The sequence below is a fragment of the Schistocerca piceifrons genome, chromosome 2 (genome assembly GCF_021461385.2).
Source record: "Schistocerca piceifrons isolate TAMUIC-IGC-003096 chromosome 2, iqSchPice1.1, whole genome shotgun sequence".
NCBI classification, from domain to species: Eukaryota; Metazoa; Arthropoda; class Insecta; order Orthoptera; family Acrididae; genus Schistocerca; species Schistocerca piceifrons.
Genome location: NC_060139.1, coordinates 859,255,502 through 859,273,592, shown reverse-complemented (window position 1 = coordinate 859,273,592; position 18,091 = coordinate 859,255,502). Strand labels below are relative to the sequence as shown.

The window sequence follows — 18,091 nt, the reverse complement described above, 5'->3', positions numbered from 1 at the left end:
TCAGTTTGTGTGTAGTAGTATAATGCTTGCTATAAACTGGTGTGACAAAAGGGAAGTGTGGATGTTGACGTAACACCATAGAGTGGTTGACACAGGAAAGACTGACAGGAATAGTGGAGAGAAAATTAAGAAACCACAAAGTATTGTAGATTATAACTTGGAATATGGGAGCGGTTGACTGTTCTGATATACTGCTTAGCTCTGTCGGAAGTATACAGGAAACAGTGAAGTGGTATAAGAAGTTCCTTTTTCATGTTGTCGATATGTGTGTTTTAAATGCTCATGTCCTACACAGATCACTAACATGTCATAAAATGTCAATAGCAGAGTTTCGTTTGTTACTGGTAACGGAACGTACGGGAACGTATGCAGCAGAGCGCAGAAAAGCTGGCAGGGGAAGGTGTTCTGATGATTATCCTCGAAGGGTTGTGGGAAGGCATTTTCCAAACATTAAAACAAATGAGCATTTCAAGAAAAGCATGCTTGTAGATGCATTGTTTGCTGGAAACAGAAAGTGGGTCGAGAAGGCAGGCATGAAAGTAAAACTTGCAAGGTACCATTGTGTGTTGAACCATGTTTTGAAAATGACTACACAAAAACGAATTACTAACTACAGCACAGAACGAATCAACAAAGCTATCAGAAAAAAAAATTATAAAAAAGTAAAAAATAAAACAAAAATATATTTTTAACTTCACAGTGCCGGTCCAAAACTCAAAAAGAAGGACAGAAAATATATTCACTAAGTGTAAAAGGAACTTCTAAATTTACAGTTCATGACTTTGAATCTTCTCTATAAGTGAATTTAATGTGTTAACAAAAAGACAGACTTCACAGCTTCCAAATGTTGGAAAATCTGTTGAGTTTCATATGAGCAACAATTAAAAGTATACCACAAGGAAAAATATCTGTGGCAGGCAATCAATCATTCCCAGCTATTCCAAATTATGACAGCAGTGATTACCGTCTGCAAAAGATGGCTGCATCTGTGCCTGGATGTAAAACTTTACACAGTGTACCTACTACAGTCAAAGAATCTGACAGCAGATGACTAAGCTCTCAGTTTGTTGTATGCTCGGAAACAAGTTGTAAACCATTTGAAATTTCCAAACATGTCACAAAGTGAAGTTAACAAAGTGAAGGAAAATTATTCTTACCATTGCTCACAGTAAACTCCGATGTTGTGTGAAATGGAACATGATCTGGATGTCGCTTTCTCCTATAAACAACATAATATGATGTTTTGAACAACAAAAACAATGTATAGTAATCTGTAATCTATGGCTTTTTTAATTCGTTAGTACAGTGAGGAACCCATAGAGAAATGTGGATGTTATAAACAGGTATGCAAGAAAGAACAGTAAACTATTGACGTAAATCTAACGAATTTCACACATTCACCTTTCTCATTAATTTGTGTTCACTTTGCAGTACTCCACAGTCCAGTGTAATTCCTAATTCCAAAAAGTTTTACATCTACTCAGAGCTCCTTACATGATGATGGTTGAGCTTTGAACTGTTCCTAGCCCCCAAAATACATGTGAATGTATTGTCCTCTGATTGGCTCATATGCAGTACATCATAGCCAATTCGATATCATTATTAAACCACACAATCCTCCCATCAACCCTGTTACCAAAAGGATTACAAAACGGATTGTCTGCAACAAAATGCTTGCGCAAATACTGGACATCTTGATCCCTTTGAACATTTAGTTCTTGGTCCAGACTTGCACAATATGCCACACAGATACTTTACATGTATAAAATGGAATTTCACACATTCATCTTTCTCATTCATTTGCGTTCACTTTGCAGCACTGCACAGTCAAGTTTAATTCATAATTCCACAAAATTAATACATCTACTCAGAGCTCCTTTCATGATGTTGACTGAACTTTGAACTGTCTCTAGATGTCACACTGCAGTTACTTAGCTTCCAAAATATGTCCTCTGATTGGCTGATGTATATTATAACTAATCCAATGTCGTTATTAAACCACACGATATTGTGTCTTTTACATTTTAACAATCACAACCTAATAGCTTGTGTGAGAAATGTAGCAAATGAAAATTTTCTTAAATCCACAAATAACAAAATACCTCCCCCCTTAAATTACTGAATTATCATAAAATGTTTCTTGTTTTCCCAGTACCATAAACTGACTAGTTTCATTTTACAAATTTCCTCTTATAGTATGGTTCACTATCTGTATAGACACAGTTCTCCAGCTAACATGTACTCCGGTAATGGACAAAACTATACTCATTTATTATATTACTTTCTGTGCATGCCATCATTGACACTAATAATGAAACTTATTAAATCAACAATAATTAATATAGGATATATTATTCACAGAAGATACAGTTTTGTTTCCAAAGTACACTGTTTTAACTATGTATGATTTATGTCTGTAAGTTGGTGACACCTTTCGGCCACAACCATAACAGTTTGTAACTACTGCTGGATCTGAGTGCATATCTGTCATGTTAGAACCATGAGTCATTGTCTGTATCTATCTGCTTGCTACCATCTGACTTACTTAGGCACACTACAGAGCGCTACACTTTGCAATTTTTTTTTTTAATAATAGGGCTGCAAAGAAATTTTTAGTAATTGTACTAAATCACAACTATTTTCAAATTTTAATCATTTCCCAAAAGCAAGCTTAATTAATTAAATTCATAATTATTACTTTTGACTTGCAGTTCTAAAACTGACCCAGCCTGTTGTTTTACAAAATCTTATTTTTTCTTTCAAACTCTGTACCAAATCATGTTTATACAAATTCTTGTTCAAAACAATAAATTTTATGTTTTAGAACAATTCAGATTCTTTGTAGCAGTTTAGTTAAGCACTAAATTTAAGTTTTGTTTAAATTTTAATCACTCTAATTTATTTATATGCCTTGTGGTCTGTCTTGTCTACACTTTGAATCACTTAATTCTTTTCCTACACTTTTCACTTTCCTACACTTTTCACTTTATAATTCACCCATGTGTATGATGGAAAATATATTACTTCTGTATAATTGGCACTTCACTAGTGCCCTCCTTCCTTAAAAATCATTTTTCTTGCTTTGCCATGGCATCTTATTTCTGGGGCATCTGTAACACTACCTTCACTTAGAATACAGTCCATGCTGCAGTCAAATGCTGATCTTCCTGCAAATATAGTTCCATCTAGGAATGCTATTTTATACAGTATCTTCCTGAAAGACAAATAGTAGCACATACAATTTGTGTAAAATGTTTCTTTACATAATTGAGTATAGCATTAATTATTTCAGTTAGTCTCTTCATTGAAAGTAAATCAACAGAGAACTTTCTGTAATGAGTGCACTCTAGTAGCACATAATGAAACTACTTGAAAGAAATATCACTTCTCAGATTGAGAACAAATCAGTAACTTTAGTAGAATAGTTTGTCAGCGAAAGTATTGTCTAGATTTACTTAACTAATTCAGTCTATTTACTTTATACTCATTTTTCAAATTTTTTTCAACAAATCTTAAATCTAGTTCAAATTATTCTTTTACAAAGTTTACAACAAAAAAAAACTTATCATTGTTTTCCCAGTTTCTTCTTCTGAATTTATATACAGTTGCATATACTATATGTAGGCCACAATGCCTCCCACACAGTTGTCACAATAAAATATTTGACCTAGTACAGAAAGAGATTACATTCAAAATCATGAAATTATTAACAAAATTCTGCCTGTCACTTCCTTTCATTCTTGCTCTCACACACTAGGGTTTAGCCACATTAGAGTATCTATTCCACTTTACCATGACAGTTTTTAAGTCGCCATACTATTCAGTTTACTTCAAAAGTTACAGTTGGTAATTTTCCATGAAATTATGTCACGTTCCATTATACATTTTTCATCACAACATTGCATCTTTCTCCAATTTGTTATCTGTTTTCTTGTTATTTTCCAAACATTAACTAGTTCATTTCACTAGTCATATCTGGTAAGTTTTATGTTGCTGTTTCAAAACCTGTTAATCAGTTTTCTTCACAACAACATGCCCTTCTGCTACTAATCACCTTCTTCCATTAATAATTTCCACATTCTAGTTATTTTACCAATTAGTCATTTCAGGAAATCTTTACTTTGTTGCTGCACAACCTTCTGTGTATTTTCTAACACAATAACACCCATATGTACTACAAGTCACATTATTCCACCACTAATATTCTTGTGCTAAACATTTCATTTACGTGTCACCTCCTATAATCTTTACCTCAGTCCTTCAATATCTATAGATATGTTCTCTTTTCTTTAAATACAAATTACATTTTCACTAGCTAACTAATCCCTCTATTTTACTCCAGACAGTGAAGATGATAAAAGATGATGGAAATAGTTCAGAATGACAGAAGAGGCAGCTTGACAATATGAAAGAAAATGAAATAATGTTGCCAATAACATTAGTACCTGGTGATTGTCAGTCACCTGACATTGCAAAGAGAGCAGTGTCATCTGAGCCCTTTACCCTCTGCTCCTATCTAATACAAGCAAGTACTCCACTTTGCCTCTGATTTACTATTGACTGTTCGTAATAACCTCTCTATCCACCCCCACATCTTCATCTTATTCATAATACTCATCCAACTTCCTACAATACTTTGTGAGAATATTGTCCTTCTCCTGAGTTGTCAATTTCATTTTCTTAAAATGGCACAGTAACTTTTTCCCCACTTACTTCTAAAAGCACTAAATCATCATTAAAATACAACTTCCCATTGTATTTATTAAAAATGAATGCCTTAATCAACATTTACTGTACAAACTGGAAATTATCAGAAAGCTGTGTTACAACTGGATACCACTTACGTTAATAGCTAACATTACTTCATATTTAACAAGCTTCTTCACTTTTATAGTGGCTACAATTATTTGGATACCTGTGACAGACATTATTACTAGTTCCTCCTTATTAGGTAAAGCATCTTACTGTCTTCTGTTAGCTACACTACACATCTTCATCCTGAATCAATAAACTAATTACTGGCTGCCCTGTCTTTTCCCTACTAGTAGTGACTCCATCTTCCTCCAGTATATTGTGTACAGTTTCCCTTCTACCACAGTTTACACAAATTTGTAGGATTGCGCTCAATATTTGCCCTTTCAGCATTTGGCAGTTTGTCCACCAGTGACAGATCAAACCACTACTCCAAATCTATCTCCTCTTGTTTCACAGTAATTAATTTTTCAAGTAATTCTTCATATTCTCTGTCCTCTTCATCTTCCTTCAAACTCTCACTAATTGACTCGGCCCCCTTACGGTCATCACCTGCCTGCACCTGATGCACATAAATCTTCATTAATTGCCTTCAATATTTGATCCATCCTTTTCTCGTCTAGTTCCCGCAGTTCATCATCAGTTTCACTGTACACACTTCCCTGTGTGTCATGTTCCATCGCTTTTCTTTAAACTATCTTCTCTGTACTGCAGTGTTTACTTCATTTTCCCCTGTTAAGAATCTCTTCCAAGCCCGTGTTAAACATGCATGTTCTAACTTCATTGATCTCATCTGTCTCAGTTGCACAACTCCTGCCATTACTTTGATCTTCCAGTACCTTATTGTTGTAAACAAAGGACATGGCTAGCGGATTCAAATAACTGTCACTCGTTCTACTAATGATAGCCACTTCACAGATGAGATCAAGTGTCCTATACTCAGCGATTTTGGTTCATTTCCTACTCTTACTCCTATTGTCTGTTTTGCAAATCATCGTCATAATGAATTGGATAATGCTGCCTATACACAGATCCTTGCTCTCTGGTAATTGGTCTATTTGCCGTGGTGTGGCACCAACTACCAGCTTCTCATCTATTGTCATTATGGAACTTGACCATTCTGGTGGCTATCGACTTTAATTTGGGGCGAAATGTTCCAACTAGCTTGCTCCTCCTCCTGCAACAATTTTTCCACACTTTCCAAATAACTAATAAATTTGTTAAAATTTAACAATGGGAAAAATATTATTAATGACTTTGTTAACGTCATTCTAGGTGCAGTAATGCTTTTATTATGCCAATTCATAGGCAGCTTCCCATCTAAACTCATTATGATCTGTGCAGCTCTAATTTATTCATCAAATATAACAAATGAGTGACCTACCTTAAAGCAAATCTTTTTACACTTTTGTCTTTGGGATTAAATTTTTCACCTCAAGAGACTATTTTGCAACTCCAATAATAATAATAATAATAATTATTATTATTTTCCCCCAGTATCCTTTGAAGAAGGCTTCCTTAAAGTTTTCTAATGCATCGTACTGCTCGTTAGCACTCACATCCCACATTCTAGCGACACTTAAAAATTTCTGCATAATAAAATCAATTTTTTGTCGAACATTCCACAAACTGTGTAACAAATTTCCGAAATTATTCCAGAAGTCTTTAGCATGCACATTTCCTGACAGATCAAGATGTAAAAATTGTCAATCACTGTCACTCGTAATAGCCAGTGTATGATATTTAACTAACCCTGTTACTAAAAGTGTTACAAAACGGATTGTCTGTAACGGAATGCTCACTCGAATACTCCACAACTTGATCCCTTTAAATATTCAGTTCTTGGTTGTGACTTGCACAATACGCCACATGGATTTTAGTTAGTTCAAAAGTCACAATTTACGTATCTAATCTGGAATTTTACTCTTTCATCTTTTTCGTTCGTTCATGTTCACTTTGTGGCACTACAGTCAAGTTCAATTCATAATTCCCCAAAAGTATTATATCTACACAGGACTCCTTAGAGCTGTATACAAACATCTGTACATCATGACAAATGAACCCTGAACCATCCCTAGACTTCACACCATAATTCTTTAGTCCCCAAAATATGTGTGAATGTACTCTCCTCAGATCACCCGATATACGGTACATCATAGCCAATCTCATATTATTAAACCACACAATACTGTGTCTTTTACATTTTACTGATCACAACATAACATCTTTTGTGATCAGTTTATTAAAAGAACAGATTCGTGAAATGAACAAATGCCAAAATGCCTCCCTCTTTAAATAATTGAATTATTGTAAAATGTTTCTTGTTTTCCCAATACCATAAACAGACTAGCTGCACTTTACAAATTTTTCCTGAGAGTGTGATTCATCTCCTCCTCTGTTCAATGAAGCTAATTTCACTAAACTTACTTGTTCCTGTGACGAATGGCTTCAAACAGCATTGCAGTCTGCTATGTCTGAATAGTTCGTTCTTTTATTCCTCACTAAACGTAATAAGAGAGAGATGTGTCTGACATCAGTTGATTTCCACAGACTACCAAATCTCTTCCTTCTCCCACAAGTCTCTGGGTTGTTGTTGTTGTTTTAAGCTGTAGTCATATCATCATCAATCTTCCATCAATATATTGCACCTTCATTATTTTATTTTTCAGTTTCTGGTCTATCAGTATTCGCATTCTGTTTTCTCTGCTCTTGACTCCCACTGATTAGAAAAGCTTATCATCTCCACTGTCTACCTCTGTGTTATCTCCCCAACTCATTTCACTCATGCCGAGCTCATTTTAACTGTTCTTTTTCATCCCCTGTTTGTATTTTCTAGCTTTCCTACTTGCAGCAATGTGTAAACATTCCATCTTCCAATCATTAATTTTCTTTCCTTCATTCTTCCTTTCAAACATGTTTTCTCTCAGTATGTTCCTCTTCCATAGATCAGACTGAGGGGAAACTTTAACTCCAAACTCTTTCACATGCAGAGTCATATCATTCACTGCTTGGAAAATTAATGTGGTACTATGTGGTTACTTTCTGCATAGGCTGTAAGTTGCCCAGCCTAAAATCAACCATTCACTAGGAATCAGATGCTGTCTGTAACCGCCCCTCTGGGATACAGTTGCTAGTTCTACTCTTTATGCACCCATATAAAGAAAGTCTTTCTTCCACCAGTTCCACCATACTGAAAGACACTTTCTCTACTGTCACTGCTATTGAGGTCTAAGATATACACATTCACAATACAGGGTACAATAATAATTTTCATGTAGACTTTTCCTTCTTGTCCAAGGCTCAAAATGGAGTCGTAAGATAATCCACAAACACCTGTCCAACATAAAACAAGAATTGGGAATACCTACCAATTCAAGTGGCAATGTTTTTTTTATATTGCTGTAAGACAAGTAAACTGTGGAGATAGTAGATTTTTTCAAAGTAGCAGCTGTATTTCTAAATTACTCAATTAAATTTAGGTGGCATAAGTGTGAATAACAGTAAGTATAGTGGCAGTTTATTGTTAATATAGTATATAGATTAAGTTTACATGATTTCTTTGTCTATGTGAAAATGTATACCTTGAGTCATTCATTTTGTTGATATGATCTATAGGACACGGTGAACAAATGAATGAATTTGTCTGAAAAAGAGAGTTTACAATCATTGTTAGCAGTTGTCACTCATTAGAAGCCACGCGGGGTAGCTGTGTGGTCTGAGACACCTTGCCACAGTTCGTGCAGCATCCCCCCACCCCCTGCAGATAGATGATGTCACAAAACATTCTTTTGGAGAGTATGAAGAGTATATAGATAAAAACTAATTTAACGAAATGCGTAGAGGATGCCTTTGGTCAGCATCCAGAAATAAATATCAAATGACTGATTATCATGTTTGTGAGGATGATACAAAGTTTTCAGGATCCTTCAAGAATATACCATCTTGTACATAGAAAGCAATTTAACAAACTACTGTTTGTGTCTGACAAGAACACGTTTGGAGGCCATTTGTAATCAATAACCACCACACGACTTTAATGAGTATCCTGTATATGAAATATTTCAGTGGGCAGAATGAACATGAAACATTAATTTATGAAGAACTCCGATCATCATGTCTATAGCATTGAGTCACAAAGCTGTTACATAGAAGGGACCAATTAATAACAGCAGCAATCCTGTTGTTCCAGCTATTATCCAGTTAAACTTTTAATATAACATTAAACATTTGCTTTACAATCCTTACTAATATGTATGAGAAATACATGTTATGAAACGGTCTGCACATTGTTACAAGGGCTATCCGCAAAGTACATTACGTTTTGGAATTAAAAATAAATAAAGTATTGGAAATTTTTTTTATTATATACAGATGAAAGCCACACTTAAATACTACTTTTCTGCATAGTTGCTATTTAAATTAAGGCACTTATCGTAGCGATGGACGAGTTTGGAAATTCCTTCGTCATAAAATTCGACCGCCTGCGCCTTCAACCACGTGGTTACTTCTTCTTGAAGCTGTGCGTCGTCATCAAAATGCTGCATAGCCAACCACTTCTCCATTGCTGGGAATAAGTGGAAGTCGCTCAGTGCCAGGTCGGGACTGTACGGCGGATGGGGAAACAACTCCCACTTAAAAGATTCGAGAACTTCACGAGTGGCATTTGCCGTGTGGGCCCGGGCGTTGTCGTGAATCAGCAAGATCTTTGAGCCCAACTTTCCCCTGCGCTTGTTTTGTATTGCTCTTCTGAGGTTGTGCAGAGTTTGGCAATACCTTTGAGAGTTTATTGTATATTGTAGTGCCTCTTTCCAGGAAATCCACAAAAATCACACCTTTTTTGTCCCAAAAGACAGTCACCATCATCTTCCTTGCCGACACTGTCTGCATGCATTTCTTGGGTTTTTGGGGGGAATTTGTGTGCCCCCACTGCATTGACTGCAATTTTGTGTCGCAGTTCACATGCTTAACCCATGTTTCGTCACTAGTGACGATGCGATCGAGTAATGAGTCGCCATCTTTCTCGTAAGCATCCAAAAACGTTAACGCTGCAGCCATTCGCTGATTTTTGTGAATCTCTGTCAAGATTTTTTGTATCCATCTTGCACAAAACTTGTGGTAACCAAGCTTTTCAGTAATGATTTCGTGCAACAAACTTAGTGAAATTTGTGGAAAACTCATAGAGAGTTCCGTTATTGTGAAATTACGGTTTTCACGGACCGCGGCATCGACTTTTTCAACAAGTTCGGCAGTCACTATGCTGGGTCTTCCACTTCGCTCTTCGTCGTGAACATTAGTTCGCCCATTATTAAATTTTATGACCCATTGACGCACTCCACCTTCAGTGATTATGTTGTCCCCATACAGTTCACAAAGCTGCCGATAGATTTCTATCGGTGTACAGTTTTTTGCAGTCAGAAACCTTATTACAGCACACACTTCACACTTAGCGGCATTTTCAATTAACGCTGACATTTCAAACTGACACAGTAACTCAGCGGAGTACAGCACGAACCTCTCACTAGCACGGCAGGATGCCGACTGAGCGGCGGAATGCCATGACACCAGGATGGCCGCACTAGCCCCGCCCCTAACGGACACAAACGAAAACGTAATGTACTTTGTTGATAGCCCTCGTATAAATGCCTGAGAGTATGTTTTTTGGGAATTGTTGAAGTTTTCAACCAACCTCAATTTTTTGGACTTTGTTTTTATGGTTCGATTAATTCATTAGTTGGACTCAGAAACATCAAAGATATAGCTATTTGTTAAGATTTGTTACTCGGCAGTATTCAAGTTTAAAAACTGCTAGAAGTCCATTGGCCAGTTCCAAAGAATTAGATGAAGCCTCATGTTAAAACCTGTTATTGTAAGGTTGCTCTTCTTGGTTTGTAGACCTTCATGCTGGTGTATTGACACATACACTATCTATGTGATATTCTTCCTGCTATATTTCAGTATTTTTATCACCCTCAGGGGCACAGCATTCATTTGCTGGTTATGTGTTTGGCAACTCCAGGTTCCTGAGTTGGGGACTGTTACCGTAAACTCTGGGCCTGCTTCAGCTACCACTGAAAGCACAGTGGTGGAATGTTGTTTTCCACAAGGAACAGGGATCTTGACTGGACCATACAGATGGTAAGGATGGTTAAAATCTTGATGAAAAAAAAAAGGTGTGCTGGGGCACCAGTGAGCATGCATGGCTGTTGAGGTGGAACAGTTGTCAATGGTCAACCTCTGGAGAAACTGCCGCATATCAGTTGTATAAGGCTTGCCCAGGCAAGTGAGGCTATGTCTGAGTGGATGATTATTGCTCTTGCTGCTCATGAACTCAAGATGGAGCTCTCTAAATTTTCTCCTCCTCCTCAGTGGAATGAGTGAGCTGTTGGCAGGTACTCACACTCGATCTAACAAGAGGGCTCGTGTAGGCAGTCCTCCAGACTCAGGAATATTTCAGAGTTCTTGTGATAATAGTAACAGGATGTGAGCTGACAGTCCAAATAGGTTTTTTATAGATAGTAGGAAAGAGGGTACCTTTGAGATGGTTTCCCTATTCCTATATTCAGAAGGGTTTAGAGAACATTGCTGGCACTTTAAAATCTGTCAAGTGATTGCACAGTATGACACTGTTGGTAGAAACTTATAGGTCCCAACAATTAAAGAACCTCCAGAAAGATAAAAGCATCAGGAATTCCCAAAGAGGAACTGAAAGCTGATGGGGCCCAATAAGGTATTGTTGTAGTGCAAAATACAGTGAAAAGAATGGATGACAATCTGATCAAATCAAACTGATTCATACTTACTTTCAACAGTACGGAACTTCCAGACCATGTCATGGCAGGGTTTCTTCACCTAGGTGTGCAGCCTTACATCCTCAACCCAGTGCGCTGTTTCAAATGTCAGCACTTTGGGCACAACACTGTAGTGTGTAAGGGAGAAACCACTTGTGGCTAGTATGGTAAGGCCACCCATCTGGAGTATGCAGTGTCTTCCTTGAAGAAAGGAAGATACAGGAGATTAAAACAACGAAGTATGTCCCTTATGGTGAGCCAAAAAGATCTATAAGGCCATGCAGCACCCCTCCTCCCCTCCACACACACACACACTCCCACACACACACACACACACACACACACACACACCACATTTGCTACTGCCCTGCTAAAATTCTCCAACAGCCAGTTCTGAAAACTGATGCGCTACAAAAATGGAGGTTGCTGGTGTCAGCTCTAGTATCTGTATTTGTCAATGCATCTGTACTGCTGCAGTTATTTTGAAGCCCATATGTCCCACTAAAATATCACAAAATGCCATGGTTGCTGACCCTCGCAGATCTCCCTGCCCATCTAGAAGTTCAGTGTAGACTGCCGCGGTTCTGTTTCTGAAGCCTCACCAGGCCAAAAAAATCAAGAGGTGAAACGTCAACTGCTGACAGAGATGGGAAGTAAGCAGTCTGACGATGTCGATGTCACTCCTTCTGACATGTCGTATGATTCATCTTCAGAACTGATGGACCTTGGTGTCAGTCTGGGGCACTCATCTCACCCCAAAACTGTACCTCCATCCATTCTGGACTCCCCTCCCCGGTGAAATTACTACCCCATAATAAGTGGCTCCCATAATGTGGGGCTTCACCTCAGCTTGTCCTCAGTGTCAGGGTTTGGAGAGCATTGTGATGCCTCATGAGCTGTGCATCGTGAACACAGGCATTCCCGCTTATTTCAGTGCTGCTTCTCAGTCATCCTCAGCCAAAAACTTTCTGACCGTCATTCCATTGACCACTTCCCACTGCAGATTATTAATGGAACCCACCCTGAAAGGATGCAACCACAATGGATGATCCACAGAGCCAACTAGATGCCGTTCAGCCAGCTGGCTGTGTTTAAACTATGCGACAGTGTTCAAGAGTGGGTGTACCACATCACACGAGTGATCCACCATGCTGCTAATGTTATTGTCTCCATTCCGAAGTCTTCTGCTCATCTTTGGAGGCAAGTTGCAAGTTGTTCCTAGGCTTACTGATGAGTGCTGTTCCGTAATCCAGTTCAGAAGTGTGGCTCTGTCATTGTTGAAATGTTGTTGTTGTTTGTTGTGTTGTTGTTGTTGTCGTGGTCTTCAGTCCTGAGACTGGTTTGATGTAGCTCTCCATGCTACCCTATCCTGTGCCAGCTTCTTCATCTCCCAGTACTTACTTCAACCCACATCCTTCTGAATCTGCTTAGTGTATTCATAACTTGGTCTCCCTCTACGATTTTTACCCTCCACACTGCCCTCCAACGCTAAATTTGTGATGCCTTGATGCCTCAGAACATGTCCTACTAACCAGTCCCTTCTTTTTGTCAAGTTGTGCCACATACACCTCTTCTCCCCAATTCTATTCAATACCTCCTCATTAGTTATGTGATCTACCCATCTAATCTTCAGCATTCTTCTGTAGCACCACATTTCGAAAGCTTCTATTCTCTTCTTGTCCAAACTAATTATCGTCCATGTTTCACTTCCATACATGGCTACACTCCACACAAATACTTTCAGAAATGACTTCCTGACACTTAAATCTATACTCGATGTTAACAAATTTCTCTTCTTCAGAAACGCTTTCCTTGCCATTGCCAGTTTACATTTTATATCTTCTCTACTTCGACCATCATCAGTTATTTTGCTCCCCAAATAGCAAAACTCCTTTACTACTTCAAGTGTCTCATTTCCTAATCTAATTCCCTCAGCATCACCCGACTTAATTCGACCACATTCCATTATCCTCGTTTTGCTTTTGTTGATGTTCATCTTATATCCTCCTTTCAAGACACTGTCCATTCCGTTCAACTGCTCTTCCAAGTCCTTTGCTGTCTCTGATAGAATTACAATGTCATCGGCGAACCTCAAAGTTTTTATTTCTTCTCCATGGATTTTAATACCTACTCCAAATTTTTCTTTTGTTTCCTTTACTGCTTGCTCGATATACAGATTGAATAACATCGGGGAGAGGTTACAACCCTGTCTCACTCCCTTCCCAACCACTGCTTCCCTTTCGTGTCCCTCGACTCTTATAACTGCCATCTGGTTTCTGTACAAATTGTAAATAGCCTTTCGCTCCCTGTATTTTACCCCTGCCACCTTTAGAATTTGAAAGAGAGTATTCCAGTCAACATTGTCAAAAGCTTTCTCTAAGTCTACAAATGCTAGAAACGTAGGTTTGCCTTTCCTTAATATTTCTTCTAAGAAAAGTCATAAGGTCAGTATTGCCTCATGTGTTCCAACATTTCCACAGAATCCAAACTGATCTTCCCCGAGGTCGGCTTCTACCAGTTTTTCCATTTGTCTGTAAAGAATGCGCGTTAGCATTTTGCAGCTGTGACTTATTAAACTGATAGTTCGGTAATTTTCACATCTGTCAACACCTGCTTTCTTCGGGATTGGAATTATTAAATTCTTCTTGAAGTCTGAGGGTATTTCGCCTGTCTTATACATCTTGCTCACCAGATGGTAGAGTTTTGTGAGGACTGGCTCTCCCAAGGCCGTCAGCAGTTCTAATGGAATGTTGTCTACTCCCGGGGCCTTGTTTCGACTCGGGTCTTTCAGTCATCTGTCAAACTCTTCACGCAGTATCATATCCCCCATTTCATCTTCATCTACATCCTCTTCCATTTCCATAATATTGTCCTCAAGTACATTGCCCTTGTATAGACCCTCTATATACTCCTTCCACGTTTCTGCTTTCCCTTCTTTGCTTAGAGCTGGGTTTCCATCTGAGCTCTTGATATTCATACAAGTGGTTCTCTTTTCTCCAAAGGTCTCTTTAATTTTCCTGTAGGCAGCATCTATCTTACCCCTAGTGAGATAAGCCTCTACATCCTTACATTTGTCCTCTAGCCATTTTGCTCTTCCTGTCGATCTCATTTTTGAGACGTCTGTATTCCTTTTTGCCTGCTTCATTTACTGCATTTTTATATTTTCTCCTTTTATCAATTAAGTTCAATATTTCTTCTGTTACCCAAGGAGTTCTACTAGCCCTCGCCTTTTTACCTACTTGATCCTCTGCTGCCTTCACTACTTCATCCCTCAGAGCTACCCATTCTTCTTCTACTGTACTTCTTTCCCCCATTCCTGTCAATTGTTCCCGTATGCTCTCCCTGAAACTCTGTACAACCTCTGGTTCTTTCAGTTTATCCAGGTCCCATCTCCTTAAATTCCCACCTTTTTGCAGTTTTTTCAGCTTTAATCTACAGTTCATAACCAATAGATTGTGGTCAGAGTCCACATCTGCCCCTGGAAATGTCTTACAATTTAAAATGTGGTTGCTAAATCTCTGTCTTACCATTATATAATGGATCTGATACCTTCTAGTATCTCCAGGATTCTTCCATGTATACAACCTTCTTTCATGATTCTTGAACCAAGTGTTAGCTATGATTAAGTTATGCTCTGTGCAAAACTCTACCAGGCTGCTTCCTATTTCATTTCTTAGCCCCTATCCATATTCACCTACTATGTTTCCTTCTCTCCCTTTTCCTACTCTCGAATTCCAGTCACCCATGTCTATTAAATTTTCGTCTCCCTTCACTACCTGAATAATTTCTTTTATCTCATCATACATTTCTTCAATTTCTTCACCATCTGCAGAGCTAGTTGGTATATAAACTTGTACTACTGTAGTAGGCATGGGCTTCGTTTCTATCTTGGCCACAATAATGCGTTCACTATGCTGTTTGTAGGAGATTGCATTTAGCTTCCGGTCCATCAATTCAGAGTCTTACAATTGCCCATCTCCATGCGGGAACTGGATTTGAGCTGTTTGACACTCATGAAATGGCATCTGGTCATGACCAAATCTAGTACAGCATGCTGCATCACCTGCAGCACTTGACAGTGGTGTCAAAGAAATCCTCTTACAGTGTTTTAATTCAATATGGCTGACAGGCCAATTTCCTGACTCATGGCAATAGGCAATTTTGATAACTCTCCTTAAACCAGGCAAGGACTGAATATGTCCCAGTAGCTATCGGAGCAATGCCTTAACAAGGTGTGTAGGAAAGACCCTCAAGCATGTGCTCAATCATCATCTGGTCTGGATATAGGGACCAGGCAGCTCCTTAGCCACCCTCATTGTGGATTCAGATGTTGGTGGACTGTCGACAATCTAACCACTGGAGGCAGGGATCCAGCAGGCTTTCCTACATAACAAACATGTCTAGAGGTATTTTTTTTTACATTAGTAAGGAGTATGATACTACTTGGAGCCACCATATTCTCAGTCAGCTACATCAGTGGGGCTTTCGTGGCCATCTCCCCATCTTCAGTCAGTCCTTCCTCTGGAGGTGCCTTTGTAGGTACAGAGTCAGTGACATGCTGTCAGATAGTTTTGTGCAGGAGAATGGTATTCTCCAAGGCAGTGTTTTAAGTGTCAGCTTGTGTTTTATAGTAAGTAACAGTATAACAGCAATTAACAGTATAACATCCATAGTACAGAGTGCTGTCCAGTGCTCCTTCTGTTGCAGTCTTGTACTCCTTCTCCAATACTGCAGTAGTAAGTCGTCAGTTGCAACGTACAGTGAATAGGTTGGAGGAGTGGGCTGCAATGACTGATTTTACATTTTATGCAGAGAAATTGTGTGTGTGTGTGTGTGTGTGTGTGTGTGTGTGTGTGTGTGTGTGTGTGTGTGTGTGTGTTCATTTATTGTGCTTGTCATATTTGTAATTCACCTGAATTGTGACTGTGGGACACCATTCTCACTTTTAAAGACTGTGAGGTTTCTCTTAGAAGTGTTTTAACCACAGCTCCTTGGGAGTGGACAGTGTGTGTCTACTCCAGTTTTATAGAGACTTTGTGAGATTGTGGTTCTACTATGGATGCACAGTGTACAGGTCAGTGAGGCCTTCTTACCTGAAGGTCATAGATGCAATACACCATGAGGGGACCAGGTTGCCCATGGGTGCTTACAAGACCTGACCCCTAGCCAGGCTCTGTGCTAAGGCTAGTGAACCACTTTACATCTGGCAGCAACTTCTCTTGGTGCATGAAGTGTGGAAATTCTTTATTGGTGGGCATGGCCCAGAGTGATTTTTGATTTAGTGTAGTACAGGAAAGATTTCACTCCAGCTTCTCTTTTTAATATGATATTTTCCGACATTTTAAATGAGCTCCACAACTCTATAGCTCTATTTACAGATGAGTCAAAACAGAGGGTCTTGGATGGTTGCTCTGTTGTGTTCTCTGATCATATCCTCAAGATCCAACTGCCTCAAGACTTTACTGTGCTCATTGTAATTATCTGCGATGTTGGGGGCCAGAAACAGATGAGATATGCCATCCCTACAAAATTCCACAACTTTTCTGACTCACTGAGTGCCCTTCGGTCTCTACAACATATGCATCCGATGGATAAAGTAGTTCTGGATATCCAGAACACCTTTCCAACTACGTGGGCTGAGGAAGGAGATGTCTTTCTGCTGGGTGCTGTAGCACATGGGCACTTAAGCAGCCAAGGAGGCATGAGGTACAAAGTTATGCATTGATGGGAAGACAAGCGGCTGGAAATGACAGACAGTAAGCTACGCCTAGTAAAGTCCCCGACGTGGTTGTGGCATACCTCCTTTGAGCCATGCAGGGGGGATGAGGTCCTTCTTCCTTGTGTTTGCTCGCATACAGATCATTGTGCACCACATTTTACCAGACTGTGGTGTCTTTTTAAACCAGAGCATAGCAGCGGAGTTGCCAACTGATCTACCCTCTGTTATAAGTGACGTCCAAAAAATTTTTGTTAGAGTTTTAAGGTTTTGTGATACATCCAACTTGTTCCCTAAAATTTTAGGCAGATGTTCTTATGTGTTAACAGGATGACTGGCTCACTTATGTTGTTTTTATGTGGTCAGAAAGTCACATTTCTCTATGCTGCTATTTTAGCTCTTCTTTCACATATATTGTTCTACTTTCAGTTTTAGCGTCTTTAAGGTCTTTTCAGCCTGGCATACCCATATTTTTTGTAAGTAATTAACCAGTCTCACAAACTTCCTTATGCTGTTATTTTAGCTCCTCCGCATTTTATTTATGTTTTAATCCCAAGTGTAGCACCTTTCACCATTCCTCCATCGTCTTATGGCGTGTGAGATGGAGTGATTGTGTTGGTAAACACAGGTGAGGTGGTAGTTAGTGAGTGAGTCTCATTTTGTAGATTTCCTACCCACATTGTGACATTGCAACATTTTTAACACTTTTGCTCATATTCGTTTCTTTTAATATGTGTTAGGGCACTAATAACCTTGTTGTCGAGCGTCTGTAAAAACAAAACACACAGTACTTTTATCATCATGTTTGGTGTTCAGCTACATAGAAGGAAAGTCA

At 38.8% G+C, this 18,091-nt stretch overlaps 1 protein-coding gene across 1 annotated transcript in view; it reads left to right on the top strand.

Moving 5' to 3' along the window:
- Positions 1–18,091, top strand: part of LOC124777816 (NFX1-type zinc finger-containing protein 1-like) — a 279,974-nt gene that overhangs the window by 208,023 nt on the left and 53,860 nt on the right. The gene's annotated exons all lie outside the window — the stretch shown is intronic.